This window comes from Oryzias latipes, chromosome 1, assembly GCF_002234675.1.
Source record: "Oryzias latipes chromosome 1, ASM223467v1".
Lineage (NCBI taxonomy): Eukaryota > Metazoa > Chordata > Actinopteri > Beloniformes > Adrianichthyidae > Oryzias > Oryzias latipes.
The window spans coordinates 12,037,374-12,058,112 of NC_019859.2; the positions used below are offsets into that span (position 1 = coordinate 12,037,374).

Genomic DNA, 20,739 nt, shown 5'->3' on the forward strand with positions numbered 1-20,739 from the left:
TACATCAAATGCACACATTTATTTGTATAATTAGTTTTAAACATATTGTCGCGGACTGAGTTTAACTTGGCTGTTGGGCCGCGTTAAAAGTTCTGGAGTTCATTGAACGCATCAAGCAGAGATCTGATTGGCTCTCAGTTCTGTCGCTCAGCCTGTTGTTAGGTAATTTGGACCAATGGGGTTCAGCTATGGGCCAAATAAGGGAAATGGGAGGGCTAGAGCGGCAGTGAGGGAATATAAAGTTGGGAGAAGCGCTCTCTCTCGTCTCGGCGGGAGAGATTCAGGAGTTGCTGATTTAATTGTATGGCGTATGTTGTGGTCTGCAGTAACCAGAATAAAGAACCTTAAAAGAGGTTAAGTCTCCGTGGCTCAGTGTGGGAAAGGAACGCTACATTATTGTATGGCTCTTTCAAAATTACATTTAAAATATGTGGCGTTTATGGCTCTCTTGGCCAAAAAGGTTCCCAACCCCTGCTCTAGTGTCTAGATGCAATCTATTAACGGGAATCATCAAACATAGAGGATTTTTCTGGGTCTTTATTGAAATAATAATACATGTATATTTATTCTCATAAAACATATTCAACAGAGTCAAACCAAATAAAGAAGAGCTGTTAAAACTGCTCATAGCTATAGTATAGGTAGTATACCGGTCACTGAAAAATAGCTCAGTCCAATCAATCCTCAAAGAACGACACTATCATCCAGCAGTTGAAAATGTTTGGTGTTGAAGGAAGCCTGGGTACGTTTTCTGTGGAGATAAGGTTTCATCCAGCAATTCTTAGGTGAGCTTAAGCTACATTCACATCGCCCTTGGCAATGGGCATCTAGGTGACCACTTCCAGTGAAGTCTGTGTAAACGCGTCAATGTACGTTTTTGGTGTCCGCGTTTAAAACTCTCATATTCACGCATCGCTTCGCACATTTTTGTTTCTTGGGCTCTACCTAAAAAAATTGAAAGTTAAACCAGAATGAACTTTAACCAATCAGGCACTCTGATTTGGTAGTGACGTTTGGATTGCGTCCCTTTTCATTCATGCCAATCGATTCATGCCAATTCATGCCTCGCCATACACACTAAATGTAACAAATAAACAAAAAATAATAAAAAACAAACAGAGGTTTATACAAATTTACACTCTGGTTTTTCGAAGATATATAGCCTCTTTTTGTAATAATAAAACCTATCCAACACAAAATCTAATCTGTTTGATCAGTTGTTGGACAGAACAAGTTAAAAAAAATTAAAATAAAATAAAAAATGAACTGATGCATTGCTTAACTAATCATGACAATCAGCATATATACCATTCTCCTCAGCTGCAGCAGAATAAGGTCGGTGCAGGCTCTGTAGCTGTTACCATGACAACGGGACGCACTGCAAATGGTCTGCTTTTTATGAAAGATGATTTCAATCTCAAAAATGGCAAGTTGAAAGTATTAATATTTGATTTAAGATTTAATTATTTCTTAGGTAACTGTGGTGTTAGCAGGATATCGGCCTTCAAGTTGTCCAGTGTCAGAAATGATTGGACTTTGCGGAATAAATCCTCCGACGCGATCAGGTCTTCGAGTTGTCATTTATTTTCCTGTCAATTCTCACATTTAGACTGTGGCTGAGCCTCATTTATGGTAATCTTAAATTCCTCTAACTTCCTGGAAAGTTTCTGGTTGAAGTAACTGATGCTTACAAACAGGACATTTTGTTTCCTGAAACCACATTTTAGAACTTTTGTTTCGTGTTTCTTTAAATGAAGACTTGACCACCACCGGGGAACAGTCTTCCAGCTGTCCCCGACTTACCCTCTTCCTCATATAACCACTTATTAGTGATGGGGGGGATTGACATCCTCCGATGCACCTTAGGGGGATGAGCAACTTGGCAGTGGTCCCCCTCCCATGGTTGCTGTATGGAAAAGGGCCCCTCTCCTCTTGGTTTTAAGTGCACCTTAGACAAGTAGGACCCTTGGTGGTGGTGGGGGGGAGGTGCAGATGCACTCTCAGTGCCCTACCCACCAATTTTAACTGCACCCTCTAGGACACACACCCTTTACCCCTCAAAGATATACACTCTAACACACATACGCACACACACACACCCTCACAAACACACACATTACACAAGGAAGTAGGGACCTCTGATCTTCTGTCCCCTACCCCAACCCTGGCGGAAGTGGGTGTACCAGGCCCTCTGCAGCGGCAGCCATGTTCCCTGCGTGCTGGCTTTCTGGGCCCGGCACTACTCTCTCTACGCAGGGAGAGGGATCCCTGAGTTCTCTGGCAAGACAAAGAGCCAGGGATCACATCACATCTGAGCCTGGGGGTCTCCATGTCCCTGTGGTGTGGGTTCTGGCCCTTGCCCTCAAGCTGTGGGTGAGCAGGGTCGGGCCATGTTTACAACACTGTGGACCCCCTTTTTCCCTGGGTGTCCTCCTCCTGGGCAGGGGTGGCCGGCCCCTGCCTTGCTCTCCCCTGAACCAACCGTGCACTGGGTGGGTGGCTGCCTGTAGCATGGGCCGGCTCTGGCCTGGGTGGTGGATGTGTGTGCCGGCAGGCAGTTGTTCTCTTTCTGCTACCGTGCAGGTTTTGGGGGTTTCCTGGCTGCCGCTGCTGCTACTGCGGGGGGCCTTGTAATTTAGGCCCCTTGAAAAATGATGCTTGTTCCCTTTTGCAAACATGCCAAACTGAGAGCCAATATGGAATATCCAAGTCTAAATCAACGCAACCCTTGTGCTAGGCACTTAACATTGAGAATTGGGTCATCTAGACCCACTAGACAGTGCGCTGAACCTTTTTTTCTTCAATGATTTGTGATCTTCACTGGTGTCCATGGATTACATGAAATCCTCTTCACCTTTATCCACCTTTGTCATGGTAGGGAGAACACATCAATGTAAGGGTGGGGTCATAAGATAGCACAAGGGTTAAGAAAAACTCTTTTTTTTTCTTATGTCTTATTGCCTTGAAGGAGGAGTAGATGCAATCAATGTTGTTTTTTCAACACAGTTCAGATGAATCATTACACCCCTCCTCTGGAGGATGTAGATGTGAGAATAAGTCCGACCTCCTTTGTACTCAGTGGCATCTTTGTTAACCTGATCTTTCATCCTAACAGGTAGAACTCACAGAGACTTTGCACTTATCTGTGTGTTGAATCAGTTCACATGTGAAACTGTTACCACTGGGTAAGGGGCTGCATATGTCTGTGGACTTCCTGTCTACTTCAGTGAAGTTCATTTAGGCCAGTTTTACCATCATTTATTCATACTATATTAACATTAAAAAAATATATTGATGATCATGTTTTATTTTTTTACTTAAAACTATTGTTTTAAGTTTTAAATAATACGAAATCTTTTCATTGAGACTACAATGTCTGCGTCATGAGGTCTTTTTGAGGCTCATAGCTTGTCAGTGTGGGTCTCCTGTTAATTCTCTGTTAATGTGACTGTGGGTAGGCGTTATTTTGTGGTCCGTTTGAGTATCTCTTACTTCCAGGAAGGGGTCTAGTTGAAGTAAATAATGCTTAAAATACTGATCAAGTTCAAGTTTTTTTTCCATTTCCTGAATAAAATTTGGAATAACAATGTTTCCTCAAATTAAGACGTTGTTAGTCAGAAACTAAAAGAGCACATCTGTCTGAAAACAAAAGGCAAAACTTGGTTTATTTACATTTGCATGGTGTCTTATAATTTAAAACCCTTCCTGAATGAATTCCTCAGAAGCTCAGATACCAGCAGCCCTCACTGACCGACCACGATGACAACAGGAAACTTCTACACACAGGGAGGACACAGCGCCAAATTATATTCAAAAACCTCTTCTGGTCTCCTACAAAAATGTCTACCCCAACTGTGCAGCTTTACCGACCACAAATTTAAGAAAAGGAATCTGAAAGCAGCTCTTTGGTGTCGAGACTTTTTCTGTTCAGAGATTGAGCCCAACATGCAAAACATGACTAAAGAAACACTGCTCCTGCTCCTATAATCCTTCATATCATAAAGTGAAAAAATAAAACTTTTACAATCCCATTTTTGTGTGTTTGAAAAATCTAGGGTGTCCACTAATTTCTGGTATCAAGGCTTTTTAACTTTGCCCCTTTTGTATAGTCAATAACACCATTCCTCACTCTTAGGTGACGTTAAAAGTGGTTTATACCATGGTCCGGTTGAATACTCGATTCTGATTGGCTGCTGGGTATGCGTTAAAACCTGATAACCGCACGGTGAAAAAAGAAGTTCCGGTCGGCTAGCTTAAATGATTTGTATCACTGCGCCGGCTTCTGTAAAACAACCTTTTGCTTCATCATCGGGGCAAAAACAAGCGGTAAGCGATTAACTTTCCCTCTGAATTGATGCTTTATTCAACCCATCGGGACGATCAGCATATATATATCGCCGAATCTTAACTGCAGCGGTGGTGCTGCGCGACGCGGACTATATGTTACGTGATGCGGCGCGATGCGCCGCATCACGTAACATATAGTACGCTGTTTATGAGAAAAGTGATACAAATCGAAAAAAAAAACAAGAATTAAGGACTAAAACCTGGTTAATATGTATTGCTTTTGTAAGTGACCATGGTATAAGCGGGTTAATGGCCTTCGAAGTGTGCGGTTACTACTTTTTAACGCACTTCGCGGAAGCAACCGTCCTCCGCTTCGCGTCGGACGGTTCAGGCTTCCACGGCGTGCGTTAAAAAGTAGTAACCGCACACTTCGTCGGCCATTAACCCTTACTTAGTCCAGCTGAACTGCCTCATTGTGAACAGAGGATTTTTATACTTGGCTTATCACAACTTATTAACATCAGAAGTACTGAAATTGATAAAAAAAAGAAGAAAGGATTATGACAATTGAGCAGAAGTTTAGCAATTGTTGCAACACTTGACCCTAATGCTACGTACACACCAGGCATTCGACACGTGTTTGAGAAAACACGCTGATTGTGTGCTCTTGAACGCTCTCTTCACATACAGTGTTCACACTGGACTGTAGCTTTCCGATACTAGCTCATGTCCGCCACCTACAGTTGGAAGAGGCTTTGTGGGAAATGTCGAATTGGTGCAAATTTTGCTCCAGGTTTTTTCTTCTACAGCTCTATTCCAATACATGAAAGACTTTGTTTCGTATAATTTGGGCCGGGATAAAACTTACATTTCTCCTCCATGATCAACTCTACCTCTAACCCGTCACAACCAAATCTGACTCCCTGATTGTTCAAAGTTCTTCTAGTTTAATTTTCAAGTTGCGTTTAGAACGGAGATCCCGAAAACAAACTTGAAAATGTGTTTATTAACATTTGAATGCAAGAGATTTGAACTCAGAAGTGCATTTACGCATTTTTACATTAACCTTTTAATGAAAGTGGTCCCTTGAACTCATTGCTGAAGCCGGTGTGACCATAACTTAAAAGCAAAATATTTCACTTAAAAACACAAAAAAAATTCACAAAACGTTTCCTTCACATGCTAGTCTTTAAATCTTCCTAATTATTCAAAACAGCTCATGTATAAAGAAACCTGACATGTTCATATTAATATTTGACGTAAGAAAAAAAGAGATGATTTCAAAATCTCCACTTGACTAAATCAGTTTCCATCTTTCCTTTATGGCAGACAATTCACATTTGAGGTGTATTGGACAGCAAAATATGTGCTAAAGGTTGAAGGATGAGCTGCGTTCCTCCTCTTTGGTCCAACAGATGGATGGTAGATTTCCAGTGCGGCATCCTGGAATGCAAAAGTTTCCTTCATTATCTTCATTGTGAGAAAATTCGATAAAAAAACATTTTCATTTTTTTTTTTTAACTTGTTCTGTCCAACAGCTGAGCAAACAGATTAGAGCTGAAAGCCTTTTGCGTTGGACAGGTTTTACTATCACAAAAAGAGATTATAATACTTTAGAAGCCAGAGTGTAGATTTGTATTAACCCTTTTTGTTGTATTATTTTTTTATTTACTTGTTACATTTAGTGTGTGTGGGGAGGGAGAGGGAAAGAATGTGTGTGTATGTGTTTGGGGGGGGGGGGGGGGAGAGTAAAAGGAAGAAAGGTGAAAAAGTGGGGGATACAAGTACTGATTTGGATACGTTATTATTTTAAGCTGTAACAGTTATACCAGATCTGCTGGAAAGACAAATATTACATCAAAGGTGAAAATCTGACACAAGGATGAGCGGAATATATCTGACCATCAATACACTGTGGGTTAGGAGGAGGGATGAAGCAGACAGGGAGCAGTATGTCAGTGTGCACGTGCACGTGGGGGTGGAGATACATGCACGCTGCCGAAGTGAACCGTGTGTTCATAAGGGGAACCCGATCCTACCCAGCCGGACCAGCCAGACCAGGAAGGGGAGGAGAGACAGGACAGGAGCCCCCCCAGCATCCGGACCCAGGCAGCCCGGGAGGGGGGGAAGAGGGGACTGCCCACCCAACCAGCCAGGCGCAGAGAAGGACCATTTTCATACATGTGATTTGGCTTCAGTTCTACAGCTGATGCCCCTCAAACTCTATGCGTTTACTCAGACTTGGGACCGGCTCCTGGAAACACCTGGAAAAACCTGGAAAAACCTGGAAATGTCTCCATGTGGTTGCAGTAATTCACAGAACCTGGTAGTCCAAAGCCTTTTCTCACTGAAGAATGAATTACTCTGAGCTTCTGAGCTTAGGGAATGTCCAAGGGTGAAAAAACTCTTGCTTAATAAATTACTTAACATTAAATATCATCCATAATGCTAAAATCTTCAGGCTTCTGCAAATAAAAAGAAATGATGTTGCAAAGAAAAGAACACAAAAAAAATGAACGCTGCTGCAAATGAGAAAAGACAACTTTACATTCATCCAATTGTTACCCACACCTTAGATTATTGTTAGCATAATTATTTATGATTAAAAGGATATATGTACAGTAAACCCTTGTTTTTCGCTGGTTCCAAAAAGAACCCGTGATAGGCAAAATCCGTGAAGTAGAAACCTCTATTTTTTTTACAATTAATATACAATTAAATACTCTATTATACATTGAAAAGAAAGAACAAACCATTTTACAGGCTCAAGCATTTGTTTCACAAATAAAAGTACTTTAGAAACTTTTTTTCAACAAATAATTCTGTACTGTACTGTCAAATAATAATTTTACTAATCGATGTGAACAGAAGGCTTCAAATCACGAAGATTAACCCCGCCATCGCGACCCGAGTATTGGATTAAATGGGAGAAAATTTAAAATGATTATGAAAAAAATACAAAGTACAGTGGGACTCAGGTGTATTTCACTGCTATTCTGACTGAGCCGCTGCATCCTGACTCCGCTCTGCAGTGTTTTCTTCTTTTGAAGCCCGCGGTGCAGGTGTGTTTGTTCTGGAGAAGAACATAGTGATAAGCAGTTGTTGTCGCTATTTTTTCTATGGGTTATAGAGAAACTCGAAATTGCAAGATGATTTGCATGCACGTGTTGTAAATTTGGCAAGCTGTTTTAAGTACGTGTACATATTAAACTGCAACGTTATTGACGCGCAAGTAGAGAAGAAGCGGAGTGACTTTTTAGCCAATCAGAATGCAGAACACAGTGTACGATGCAAATCCGTGAAGTAGCGAAACCGTGAAAAGTAAACCGCGTTATAGCAAGGGATCACTGTATTTTGGTTCCAGGCTTACAGTACCTGTTGTTAGTTGTGTTTGGGGTAGAGACTGTTCCGGATCAGAGTGTGCGGTGGAACAGAACTGTGTTTTTACTGCATGTTGGAGTGAAGCTACAAAACTCAATTCTTGTCTTCTCAGTGGTCTTTCTGTACACTGAGTGCAAACTGTAAGCCAAACTTGACAATAAACCAGCATCCTCCAGTTTGCCTTAAAAGCTGGGGATAGATGGCCTAGAATCAAATAACACATTAAAGAGTACACGTAGTGACATGGATTACTGACATCTTTATGTACTTTCTTGCTTGTTTTCCAATTTGTACTCCTGTTTTTTTTTTCTCCTTCAGCCATTCAGGGGCAAAAACCATCCCTGATAATTCACTTCCGTTGGGGCTTTTTTTTATTGGCAGCAGCATTTCTGTTTATCTGCGACATTTCTTTTATTTGCAACTTCAAATCTTTTTGTTTGCAAGTTCCTTTCTTTGTTTGCATAGTTCCTTGGTATGGTCCTAGTCACTGTAATTTTTTATCAGAGTCAGTCTTTAATCTTAATGCAACACAGAAATATGATCCTTGCCTTAATTTTTTTTACACTTTAAAAAAACATTTGATCAAATGTATATATATTAATCAAATAATACCCCCCAAGTTACTTCTAACTTGGTAACTTGGTAAAAGAAGACTAAGAAAAAGAGAACTAATTCAGATTTTAATAAATAACGTAACTATAAAATCTTTGTTGTTTTTTGTTTTTAATCTGTGCTTTATTGTTGTTCAAAATTTTTTAGCTTGAAGTTAGAAAACAAAACCACCTTTTTTAACGCCTCCCTTAAACTTTTCTCTTTGTCTGTCTAAAATGTCATCTTCCATGCTTTTGGCCTTAAGATATAGAGGCTTAAAAAACACTACATTTGCTTGCGTTTATTACCTGATGCTGCATTTGTCTTGATGGATGATTCTGTTGAGTATTTTGAGATTGTACTGAAGAAAATAAAAAACAAATATTAATAAAGATAATCTTTTTTAATATTATTATATTGGATTTTTTTTGGTGGGAAATTTAGCTTTGAAAAACACTCAAAATGAAATAAGTACGTGTGAACATCTGTTAGTGCTGACCTTTGTGTTTACAAAGTTTGTAAACGGAGAAAACAAAAAGGACAGAAACAGCTGGACACAGATAGAGGGGCAGCTTCCACCAAACATCTGGATCCTGCCGTTCTTCACTGATGTTGCAATGATGGAGTTCACTGGATCCTGCAGGAAATAAAGTAAATGGTTGATTTTAATTAGATTTTTAGTCAAGAGATTATGTTAATAGTTCAAAGATATCATAAAAGCGTTGAGTTTTATGTTTAGTTACATTTTCATCTAAGTTTTATATTAACTGTTCATTTCTGCATAACTGAATCCTCCCAATGGTTATGAAAGTTTCAAAGGACACAAAGGAGTTCAAACATTTTACTTCTAGATAGTTTTGGGATGATGTCAGATATATAGAATTTAAGTAGGGTATTCAATTGAACTACAATAAAAACACAAATATGAAATATAACCCTACACCCTGAGCCCGTTGGGTTATTATTTTCACATCCCAGCATAAACTATTTATAAAATGTTCACAAATGATCATTTATAAGAAAACCGAAAGTTCAGACCATAACGAAAATCTCATGGAGAGTTGCACTAGAAAATATGAATATCTATGTAAGTTTACCAAATTGTTATTTTTGTTTAAAAATTACATTTGCAGATAAAGCAGAATAAAAAAAAAACCACTTTGGTAAAATACTCACTGATGGAGATTTTTCTGATGATGTTGCTGTAATTAAACCACGTCTTTATACCAATTTTTTCTTTGTCTTCCACCTTCTTTTCTTTAGTTCCACAGTAGCAGAAACCTTCATCAGAATAGATGACATTGATGATCATCAGGTCTTAGGAGTCAGAGGAAACATTCTTTGTCCATATAAACTGAGATTTCCCTGATTTTTTAAAGAAGTAATCTGTATCTAGAATAAAAACAGGGGGGTTTTCTGAAACAGGCAGGCAGTTCTCCATCTCCCACTTTGCAGTCACAATAGAGAGTAATGTTGTCTCCATGTCTGACTGTCACCTCAGACACTGATGCAGAAGTCCAGTCAAAACTGCAGGAAACTGCTCCTGGAAGACGGATGTCATTTAAAAAAGCCTCTCTTTTGCAATTTTAAATTGAAATTCAAAACAATAAATCAGAAGAACAACTTTAAATGAAAGTAAAAGAACAGGTTACCCCAGAGTAAAGGCAGAATTATGTGCAGAGGATCCATGATTGATGTAATCATGCGTTTCAAAGAACACAAATGTTCCTCTTTGCAGATGCGTTCACACCTTTAACTTGTAGATGTTGTGAGATATGCAGATGTACCACTGAAGGGGATGCAGCTTTTGATTGGGCTGCTGAGTGGAACCTTTTTTTCTGAGGTTTCTTTGTTGGCTTGAATTCAAAAATACCAGGAATTTGGGTCTAAAATCAAAACGCAAACTGCAGAACTGAAGATGATAAATCAGTTTCTGCCTAATCAGAGATTTGAACTGTTAGCCAACCAAGTCAATCAATCATTTAAAACGATTCTTTCTTATTTTCTTGTCTTGCACACAATCAATGTTAAAATTATTATTTTTTGAATGAAAATTACGACTATATAACCAGACAAAAATAATCAGATCCTCCAGCGGATGTATATGTGAGAATAAGTCAGACTACCAGCTGCTACACAGACCACACATGCTCAGTGATGGCAGCATTACTGAGCATGTGTGGTCTGTTTCACTGTTCTTCCTCAATGACAACGCTGGACACGGTTTCTCGAGAACAGGTGCATTTTAATGTCTTCACTCCATATAACGCCGGGAAAACTACAGCAGAACTGACTGAACAGCAGCTGTTATCCCCTTGCAGCCGGACTTGAAAGCCTGATCCTTCTCACTCACAGGAGTGAAGCTCCTCATCATCACCACATGATAAAAACAATCAATGCTTTGAATAATCTATTGATTGGTTAAGAGGATACATGATATGGGTTAAGAAGGAAAAAACTTCTTTAAAGTCTTTCAAGCCTTTTTTAGCAGTTTGCCAAAATCATTACAAATTAGCCACATTATTATCTACATTGAATCCTTTGACATGTTTTATGTCTTTTTTCAATGGATCCTTTTTGTGATAAAGAATGTAAATGTAACATAGGTACACCTTGTAAATCCCTCCTTTGTACTCAGTGGCGTCCTTGTTAACCTGATCTTTCATCCTAACAGGTAGAACTCACAGAGACTTTGCTCTTATCTGTGTGTTGAATCAGCTCACATGTGAAACTGTTACCGCTGGGTGAGGGGCTGCATGTCTGTGGACTTCCTGTCTACTTCAGTGAAGTTCATTTAGATCAGTTTAGCCATCATTTATTTATACTATATTTACATTCTGGAACAAAAACATTGATGATCATGTTTTCATGTTTCAACTTGAAACTATTGTTCTATTTTAAATAATAAGAAATCTTTTCATTGAAAATACATTGTCTGCGTAATAAGGTCTTTTTGAGGCCCATAGCTTATCAGTGTGGGTTTCCTGGTATTTCTCACATTTATACTGTGGCTGAGCCTTATTTACGGTCAGTGTAAGTTTTCTCTCACTTCTTGGAAGTGGTCTGGTTGAAGTAAATAATGCTTAAAATACTGATCAAGGACACGTTTTTTATTTCTATTTCCTGAAACAAATCTGGAATAACAGCTCTTTGGTATCGAGACTTTTCTCTGTTCAGAGATTGAGCCCAACATGTAAAACACGACTAAAGAAACACTGCTGCTGTTCAAGTTGACTCTAAACAGTAATAGTGTGCTGTTATCACACAGAATGGGCACGCAAAACATCAAAGAGATGTGATGCATGGAGTCCTGCTGTACTGCCTCATTGTGAACGGAAGATTTTAAAGGGTTTACTCTATATCATTCTTTTATTAAGCCTTTCAGAGTAAACTATATCCATGTATATGATTTCACCTTTGGCACACTAATAAACAATGTATTGATTAAATATGTGTTATTTTCACAGTTCATTTTTTTATCTCGAAGTAAGACGACTCGATCTCTGAGGCACCGACTTTCACTCCTTGAGGATTAAGAGAGGCTGGTGCTCAGAGTGCAGGTTTTTACAGGAATTCTCAGAGATGCGTGAATCGAGCAAAATCCCACTTTGGGATTGTTTTTTGTTTGGAATAAACATTGCAATACAATTCAGATCTCAAAAAGTTGATTTTGCATGATATAAGTCCTTTAATATTAGGCTTATCACAACTTTTAAGGTGTGTTTTGTGTGTGTGTGTGTGGGGGGGGTTGAAGGAATATAAAAGGGAGAAGGTGCAGAAAGTGGGGGATTCAAGTGCCGACTTGAATAATTTATTATTTTAAGCTGTAACAATTATACCTGATCTGCTGGAAAGACAAATATTACATCAAAGGTGAAATTCTGACATGAAGATGAGCGGTACATATCTGAAGAGGGGTGAAGCAGACAGAGAGCAGTGTAACAGTATGCATGTGCAAGTAGAGGTGGAGATACATGCAGGCTGCCGAAGTGAACCATGTGATCATAAGGGGAACCAGATCCACCAGGATTATAGGGGGGGGGGGGGGGGGCCCTCAGGCCAGGAGAACCCCTCTGATGGGACCCATCCAGCCAGGTGCAGAGGGGCCCCCCGGCACCGGGAGGCACAGGTGAGCCCGGCGTCAGGACCCCCAGACCACAGGATAGGTGTGCTCCGCCGTACCAGGCGGCAGCCATTGGGGACACCGGGCGCTGGACACCGAGACGCGGGCCAAGGACGCAGCCAGGGCTCCCTGATCAATTTTAAAATTGGTTATGCACTTCTGTGAATTAAAAAGGACTGCCAAATCAGAGTCCCTGATTGGTCAAAGTTCAACTGGTTTAACTTTAAACACGCATTCAATGGCCGCACATTTTGTACATAGATCCCTGAAGTTGTTATAAAAATATATGTAGTGGCATTTTAATGTGTGAATTTTTAAGGCAGAAGCCCAAAACGTGTATTTAAAAAACACAAAGAAATTTACAAAAGAGGATTTTGATGATCTACACTTGACTAAATCAGTTTCCACATTTCCTTTATGGCAGATGATCCACATTTGGGGTGTATTGGACAGCAGAATATGTGCTAAAGGTTGAAGGATGAGCTGCGTTCTTCCTCTTTGGTCCCACAGATGGGTGGTAGATTTCCAGTGCAGCATCCTAAAATGCAACAGTTTCATTTATTATCTTCATTGTGAAACTAAATCACATACTTAATATCAATGTAATTCTAAGATCTTCACAAGAGCCTTCTTTAATATAGGCAGCCCAAAAGAAAAAAAAGAAAAGAAAAGGAAAGAAATTTGACCGAGCTTATCTTCAATATTTGGGTTTATTGAAAACTTCAGTGTTAGAATTTTTTCCCCAGTTTTCCTTGTATTTCAGAAATATTTTTTAAATGTATGCACTCACTGGACACCTCATTAGGTACACCTGTCTAGCTGCTCGTAAACAGAAATTTTCTCCCTTGTATTAACGGTTCAGGCTGGTGGTGGTGTAATGGTGCATTGGGGAAGGGAATTTTCTTGGCATACTCTGTGCCCATTGGTACCAACTGAGCATGGTTACGACGCCACAGTCTACCTGAGTTTTGTTGCTGACGATGTCAATCCCATCTTGACCACAGTCTACCATCTTCAGATGGCTAACGTGCCTTGTCGTAAAGTTGGAATAATCTCAGACTGGTTTCTTGAACATGACAATGAGTTCACTGGACTCAAAAGCCTCCACAGTCACCAGATCTCAACCCAATAGATCACCTTTGGGATGTGGTGGAATGGGAAATGGTATCATGGATGTGCAGCCAAAAAATCTGCAGAAACTGCGTGATACTATCATGTCAATATGGACCAAACTCATTGAGGAATGTTTCCAGTACATTGTTAAATCGATGCCACCAAGGATTAAAGTCTTTCTGAAGACAACTGTCCATTCTGCTAGAAGTTGAAGATGGGGTAACTATGGTGCACTGGGGTTCTGTCCTCTTTTCTCATCTTCTTCTCCCCTCCTTCTCTTCTCTATTTTTGATCATTATTTATCATTTAGTTCTCCATGTCTCTGTTTTGTGCAGTGTGATTCATGTTGTCTCTCTTTCCCTCTCCCCTCCTGGGGAGTGGAAGTACTTCCAGATTCCAGTTGGCTCATCCGTGCTCCTGTACCTGACTGTGTACCTCGTCTCTGGCTTACCTCTACTACTGCTTCTACACCTGGCTGTGGATCCTGCCTCCGGCTCGACACCGCGCCCTCGGCCACCCCCCCAACTTCGGCTGGATGAAGCTTGTCTGCTGGACTTTAAATGTGTAGTTGTAGAGTTAGATAAGTTAATTCTTCTCTAAGAGATCTGTTAAATCGCCTGTCCGTCCTGGGGGAGGATCCCTCCTTCATGTGGGCACCCCTGAGGTTTCTTCGTTTCTTCCAGAATCCGTTTTTTTAGGAGTTTTTCCTTACCGCAAAGGGGGTCTAAAGGCAGGGATGTCCAGTTTGGCTTAGTCAGTTTGTTAGTTCAATTTAGTATTTTCCTATTGAATTCTATGTATTCATGATCCTTTTGATTTTATGTTTAACTTTTTCTATTACCTATATGAAAGCCCATTGAGACGACTGTTGTTGTGAATTTGGGCTATACAAATAAAATTGAATTGAATTGAATTCTGATACACACAAGGTGTACCTAATAAAGTAGCCGGTGAGTGTATGTTTATATATGATAATAACTAAGGATGTATGTTCCAAATTGATCTTGTGATCAGTAATCGGGCCCGATCACGTAGTTTCAGATTTGATCTAAATCAGATTTTTATTTTATTCTTATTATGATCAGCACTGTATATTTCAAGCTCAGTATTTAAAATGAATGTCAAAGTAGAAGTCTGCATATCCTGAATGGATCACAGCATTTTATTGCCACAAAGCGCAGAAGAATACGACAGCAGTTTAAGCAGACGGAACAAAACAGCTCTGTAAATTTAGCAAGATATTTCCAGATTTTGTCTCTGGGGCTAAAAATCTCTTATACATTTTTAAAACTGACAGCATATGGCTATGAATTTGTGCCTTAATGCAAACAACGACCTGCAAAAGTATTTAAAAGAAAAATAAGATCAGATTTCTGTTTCTTGACATCTGTCTGCTGTTGACAGCTGCAAAGTGCAAGCTCCGGGGGAATTAAAATTAAAATCAAATGACCTGTAATCGAATTGGTGCCAAAAGATCCTGATTGGAAAAACCCTAAAATAACCACAATTTATACAAATTACAAAGTAAATTGTTTTAGGTAACTCAGTTAAATGTATGATGTGGAAGTGAACCAATTTAGATTTTATCATATGAAATTCTAGCTCATGCAGAATTAATACCGTCACTATCAACGCTTTTTCTCGCTTCTGCGAGTTTTTGCATCTGTGCAAAAAGATATCAAGATGTAAAATATCAACTTTCATGTTCTAGTATCAAGATAGAATAGTAAAACAAAAAAAACCTACATTTGCTTGGGTTCATTACCTGGTGATGCATTTGTCTTGATGGAGGATTCCTTTTGGTATTTTTAGATTTTACTGCGAAGTGTAAACAAAACATTTTGTTAAAGGTAAAAAAAAAAAAAGAAAATCTGAATTTTTTGTTTGGTGGAAGATTTAGCTTTGAAAAACACTTCAATTGAAATAAGGATCTGTGAACATTCGTTGGTACTGACCTGTATGTTTACAAAGTTTGTAAACGGAGGAAACCAGGAGAACAGAAACAGCTGGACACAGATAGAGAGGCAGCTTCCACCAAACATCAGGATCCCACTGTTCCATCTTGATGCAATGATGGAGTTCAATGGGTCCTGCAGGAAATAATGCAGTTGCTTATAAAAAATAAACCTGTATAGATAGATGTGCACAGAGATATATTTGAAATGTTGTTTTTACTCAATTCAGGTGAAGTGAGTAAAAAAAAAAAAAAAAAAAATGCAGTTGTTTGATTTTAAATACATTTTATAAAACTTATAGTATTCTAAAAATCCAATATTTGATTAAAAAAAAGTTCAAAAATTAAAAGATAATGCTAATAATTCATGGATTTTAATCGGGAATTAGAAAGCCTTTTTCTACCAGTGCCCTTATGAAATTTACAAAAAATATTTTTTTCTAAAAGTAACAATAATATGTGCACAGGTGCCATTTATTTGGACCTAAACAAAGCCTATAAATTAGTGCAACCCTTGTGCTATCTTAGATGATCCCACCCTTGCATTGATGTGTTATTCCTACCATGACAAAGGTGGATAAAGGTGGAAAGATTTCATGTAATCCATGGACACCAGTGAAGATCACAAATCATTGAAGAAAAAAGGTTCAGAGCACTGTCTAGTGGGTCTAGATGACCCAACTCCCAATGGTAAAGTGCCTAGGATGGCACAAGGGTTGATTTGTATTGACATCCATGCCACCATTGTGTGTCATTTAGGGGAAGCTAGTAAGTCAATATTGAAAATATATAAATAAAAGTATTCCTAAAGGTTCTTCTCTTGGGCCACTACCGTTTACCGTTTTTCATCAACACAACCTGTCAATTTTCTGTACAAAATGTAACATCCGTCTTTATGATGAGGATATACTGTAATTATTTACTGTTCCAAATCAAGCACCTTAGACATCAATGAGTCTTTGCGGCAAGATTTGGATTCCATACGATGCTGCCTGATATCTTAGAAGCTCCTTCTGAATAATAGTAAATCATACTCTATGCTCTTTCAGACATGAACACAGAAGGTGTAAATTAATTTACATTTTTTGGATTCCTTTCCTCTAGAAAGTATTTTAAATATCTTAGTGTCTGGTCAGAACCAAATTTATCTGTTTAAACTTACATTCATTTAATCTATACAAGTCAAATCAATGTCTAAAAACATTTTGTAAATCAGTAATTTGCTTTAACTTTCATGTAAGGACAATATCAGTTTCTCAATTATTACTCCTAATTTTTGATTATGCCATTTAAATTCAATTTCATGCTACTTCAGCTTGTTTAAATTCTCTGGATATAATTGACAATGATTGATGTAGTTTTGTTCTCCGCTGCCCATTCTATAAACACCTTGGTTTACTCTCACCATCAAATAGAAGATAGGTTCACTTTTAAAATATGTTTTTAAATTCATTTGCTCTAACCTCCCTTTTTACTTAATACAGTACTAAGTTCCCTATGAATAATTTACAGCATCTCAACCAGTGGGTTTCTCTGTTCATAGATATAAAAAGCAGTCTGCAAAAAAAAAACCTTTCTAAGGCACCCAGCAACTTATGCTCCATCTCAAAGCTCTCTTAATTATTTTATTTGAAAAACGATCGATTTTGATTTTTTGGCCATTTGGTGTTCCTAATGTTATCTTCTTTCTATATTTTTTTGTATATTACTTTCTTTTAAATTTTTACAGTACATTATTATTGCTATTATTGTTATTATTCCATCACAGTTATGTCTTTTATTTTAATTTGTATTTTTATGATTTTTTAGTGCTTTAAAATTTGAATCCTGTTTATTGTCAGGAGCCGGAGCCAGGGCGGGTTTGGTGGGTGTTTTCTCACTTCCGGTTTTGGGCTTTTATTTTGTTACTTCCTTTCAGGGCTCATTGTTTCACTAGGTAACTTCACCAGTCATCACCGGCACCTGTCTGCTCACCTGTTTGTCATTCCCATTTGTGTATTTAAACCCTGGTCTGTTTGTTTCTTGTCACTGGGTCGTTTTGTAAGTTCGCTTCAGTCATTTCAAGTACAATTGTGATTAAACCTTGTTTGCTTTTGAAGCTCTTTTCGCTGTCCTGCATTTGTGTCCCGTCTCAACCCTGACATTACGACCCAGTGACCATGGACACAGCAGACGCGGAGAGTGCACGAGCCCAGAGCAGTGACCGGGATTGGATCATCAGTCAGCAGGAGGAGCAGCTGAACTGCCTTCGACGAGGGATGTTGGAGATGTCGGGGCGCCAGGAGCAGCAGCTGAGCTTAATCGGCAACCGCCTTGATGCCTTGGCTAGACAGATCCAGCAGCTGCTTCCATCTCATCCATCCCCTCCTGTGCCCACCCCGGTGGTTCCGGTCCAGACGTCTTCCAGTTCGGGGATTCGACTGGCACGTCCTGAGAGATTTTCTGGCGACTCCGGGGACTGTCGAGCGTTCGTCACCCAGTGTGAACTTCACTTCGAGTTACAGGCTGCTAACTTTCCCACGGACCGCTCCAAAGTGGCGTTCATCATCTCTCACCTCTCCGACAGAGCCGGAGCGTGGGCCACTGCGGAGTGGCAACGTGGGGGAGAGACCTGCTCATCACTCCCTGCCTTTCTAGAGGCATTTTCCCTGGTTTTTCAACATACGAAACCCGGCAGGGAGGCGGCGCGCGCGCTGATGCGGCTGACTCAGGGGGACCGCCGGGTGGCAGAGTATGCCATCGAGTTCCGGACTCTCGCTGCTGAGAGCGGGTGGAACCCTGCAGCGCTCACAGACGCATTTTTGGAGGGATTATCGGAGGAGTTAAAGGACCATTTGGCTCCTTTGGAGTTGCCCTCTTCTCTGGAGCTGCTCATTGCTTTGGCCATTCGTATTGACAATCGGCTGCAGGACCGTCGGCGAGGTCGCCACGAGGCGGGTACCTCGTACAGGGTGTCCCCAGTTGACCATGGTCGTATTACCACTCACTCATCTTCTGTCACCTCCACAGCCGTTCCGGCAGCACCATCGGAGGAGCCCATGCAGCTAGGGCGTGGTCGGTTATCTCCCACTGAACGCAGACGGCGGATGGCGGCGGGTGAGTGTCTTTACTGTGGTCGGCGGGGTCATTTCTGTAAGGATTGCCCAAAAGCCTCTGCTCGTCCTTAAGAGTGGGCACATTGACGAGCGGGGGTCAAGCGCCCACTAGTGTTACATCCACTTCCTGTATTTTGAAGGGTCAAATTTTTTCTGAGGGTAAGGGGTTTTCCATTCAGGCGTTATTAGATTCTGGGTCCGAACGGAATCTTATGGATGCAGAGCTGGCCAGACAGATCGGTCTCAGGACCAGGTCCCTTTCCCATCCATTAAAGGTCATTTCCCTTAATGGTGAGTCAGTTGCTACTGTTAACCAAATTACTGAGCCCGTTCACCTCATTTTGTCTGGAAATCATCACGAGCACACAGAATTCTACCTTTTCGAGTCCTCCCATAATCCTGTAGTGTTAGGTTTTTCTTGGCTCCTTCTCCACAATCCCCATATAGATTGGCCTACTAACCGTATTGTGAGTTGGAGTGATGACTGTCATGGAGTCTGTCTGCGTTCAGCTCGGTATCCAGGGGCTGACTCCGCCGACCCGGTAGGGCAGCCGCCCTCACCTGACCTCTCCAGTGTTCCGCCTGAATACCGCGATCTGAGAGAGGTATTTTCTAAGTCGCGAGCTCTTTCCTTACCCCCACACAGGCCTTACGACTGCGCTATTGAACTGTTGCCTGGAGCCGCCCTTCCCAGGAGTCATCTCTACAGTCTGTCTAAACCTGAGAGAGGGGCCATGGACCGGTACATCACTGACTCTCTCCGGGAGGGCCTCATAAGACCCTCCTCATCGCCTGTTGGAGCAGGTTTCTTTTTCGTGGGCAAGAAGGACGGGACGCTGCGTCCTTGTATTGATTTTCGGGGGCTGAACGCCATAACGATTAAAGACAGGTATCCCCTGCCTCTTATGAACTCCGCATTCGAGTCTCTGCAGATGGCGCGGGTGTTCACCAAGTTGGACCTGCGAAATGCATACCATTTGGTGCGCATAAGGAAAGGCGATGAGTGGAAGACCGCTTTCACCACTCCCCTGGGACATTATGAATACCTAGTAATGCCTTTTGGACTTTCTAATGCTCCGGCGGTATTCCAGAGACTCATAAATGACGTGCTCCGAGATTACATACATCATTTTGTGTTTGTTTACCTTGATGACATTCTTGTTTTCTCCAGGAGCCTCAACGAACATAGGCGGCATGTTCGCCTGGTCCTCCAGCGGCTCCTGGAGAACAAGTTGTTTGTCAAGGCTGAAAAATGTGAGTTCCACTCCCCCAGCGTGTCATTTTTGGGCTTTGTGATTGCTGAGGGGGAGGTTCGTCCGGAACCCGCCAAGATTAGTGCTGTGGTCAACTGGCCTACTCCAGAGTTCCGTAAGCAGTTACAGAGGTTCCTGGGGTTCGCCAATTACTTACGTCGCTTCATCCGTCATTATAGTTCGGTTGCGGCTCCACTTACTGGCTTGACCTCTACCTCATCCCCGTTTCGCTGGACTGAAGCCGCTGAGGCCGCTTTTTGTAAACTTAAACACCTGTTCACTACGGCGCCGGTGCTCGTTCAGCCGGATCCCTCCATCCAATTTATTGTGGAGGTCGACGCCTCAGACGTGGGGGTTGGTGCGGTATTGTCCCAGCTACATAAAGAGGACAACAAACTGCACCCCTGTGCTTTTTTTTCCCGCAGGCTTACTCCTGCGGAGATGGGGTATGACGTCGGGGATAAAGAACTTTTGGCCATTAAACTGGCGCTGGAGGAGTGGAGGCATTGGTTAGAGGGGGCGGGTCAGCCTTTTGTGGTCTGGACGGATCATAAAAACTTGTCTTATATCCGGACCGCAAAACGGCTGAACCCAAGACAGGCACGGTGGTCACTTTTCTTTGCTCGTTTTGATTTTGTGGTGTCCTATCGCCCTGGCTCCAAGAACGTGAAACCTGATGCCCTTTCCCGACAGTCGGAGCCCTTAGTTGAGGTTCAGACCCCTCAGACGATAATACCCACCGCTTGTGTTCTGGGTGCTCTCTCCTGGCGGTTAGAGAAGGACATTAAGGACGCCCAGAACCACGAGCCAGACCCTGGGGGGGGTCCTCCTAACAGACTTTATGTCCCAAGGGCCATGAGGAGCCAGGCCCTCCAGTGGGCCCATGCTACACGGTTCACCTGTCATCCCGGAGTGCACAGGACTATCGCCTTCTTGCGTTGC

General features: G+C 41.1%; 1 long non-coding RNA gene across 1 annotated transcript; it reads right to left on the minus strand.

The window, feature by feature from the left end:
* Positions 1-5,273: 5,273 nt before the first annotated feature.
* LOC110013718 lies at positions 5,274-8,989 on the minus strand. Its single transcript, XR_002288864.2, has 3 exons — positions 8,759-8,989; positions 8,568-8,620; positions 5,274-5,730 (listed from the first exon to the last, which is right to left on the minus strand). It is a non-coding gene; the product is annotated as an uncharacterized LOC110013718 (long non-coding RNA).
* Positions 8,990-20,739: the final 11,750 nt, after the last annotated feature.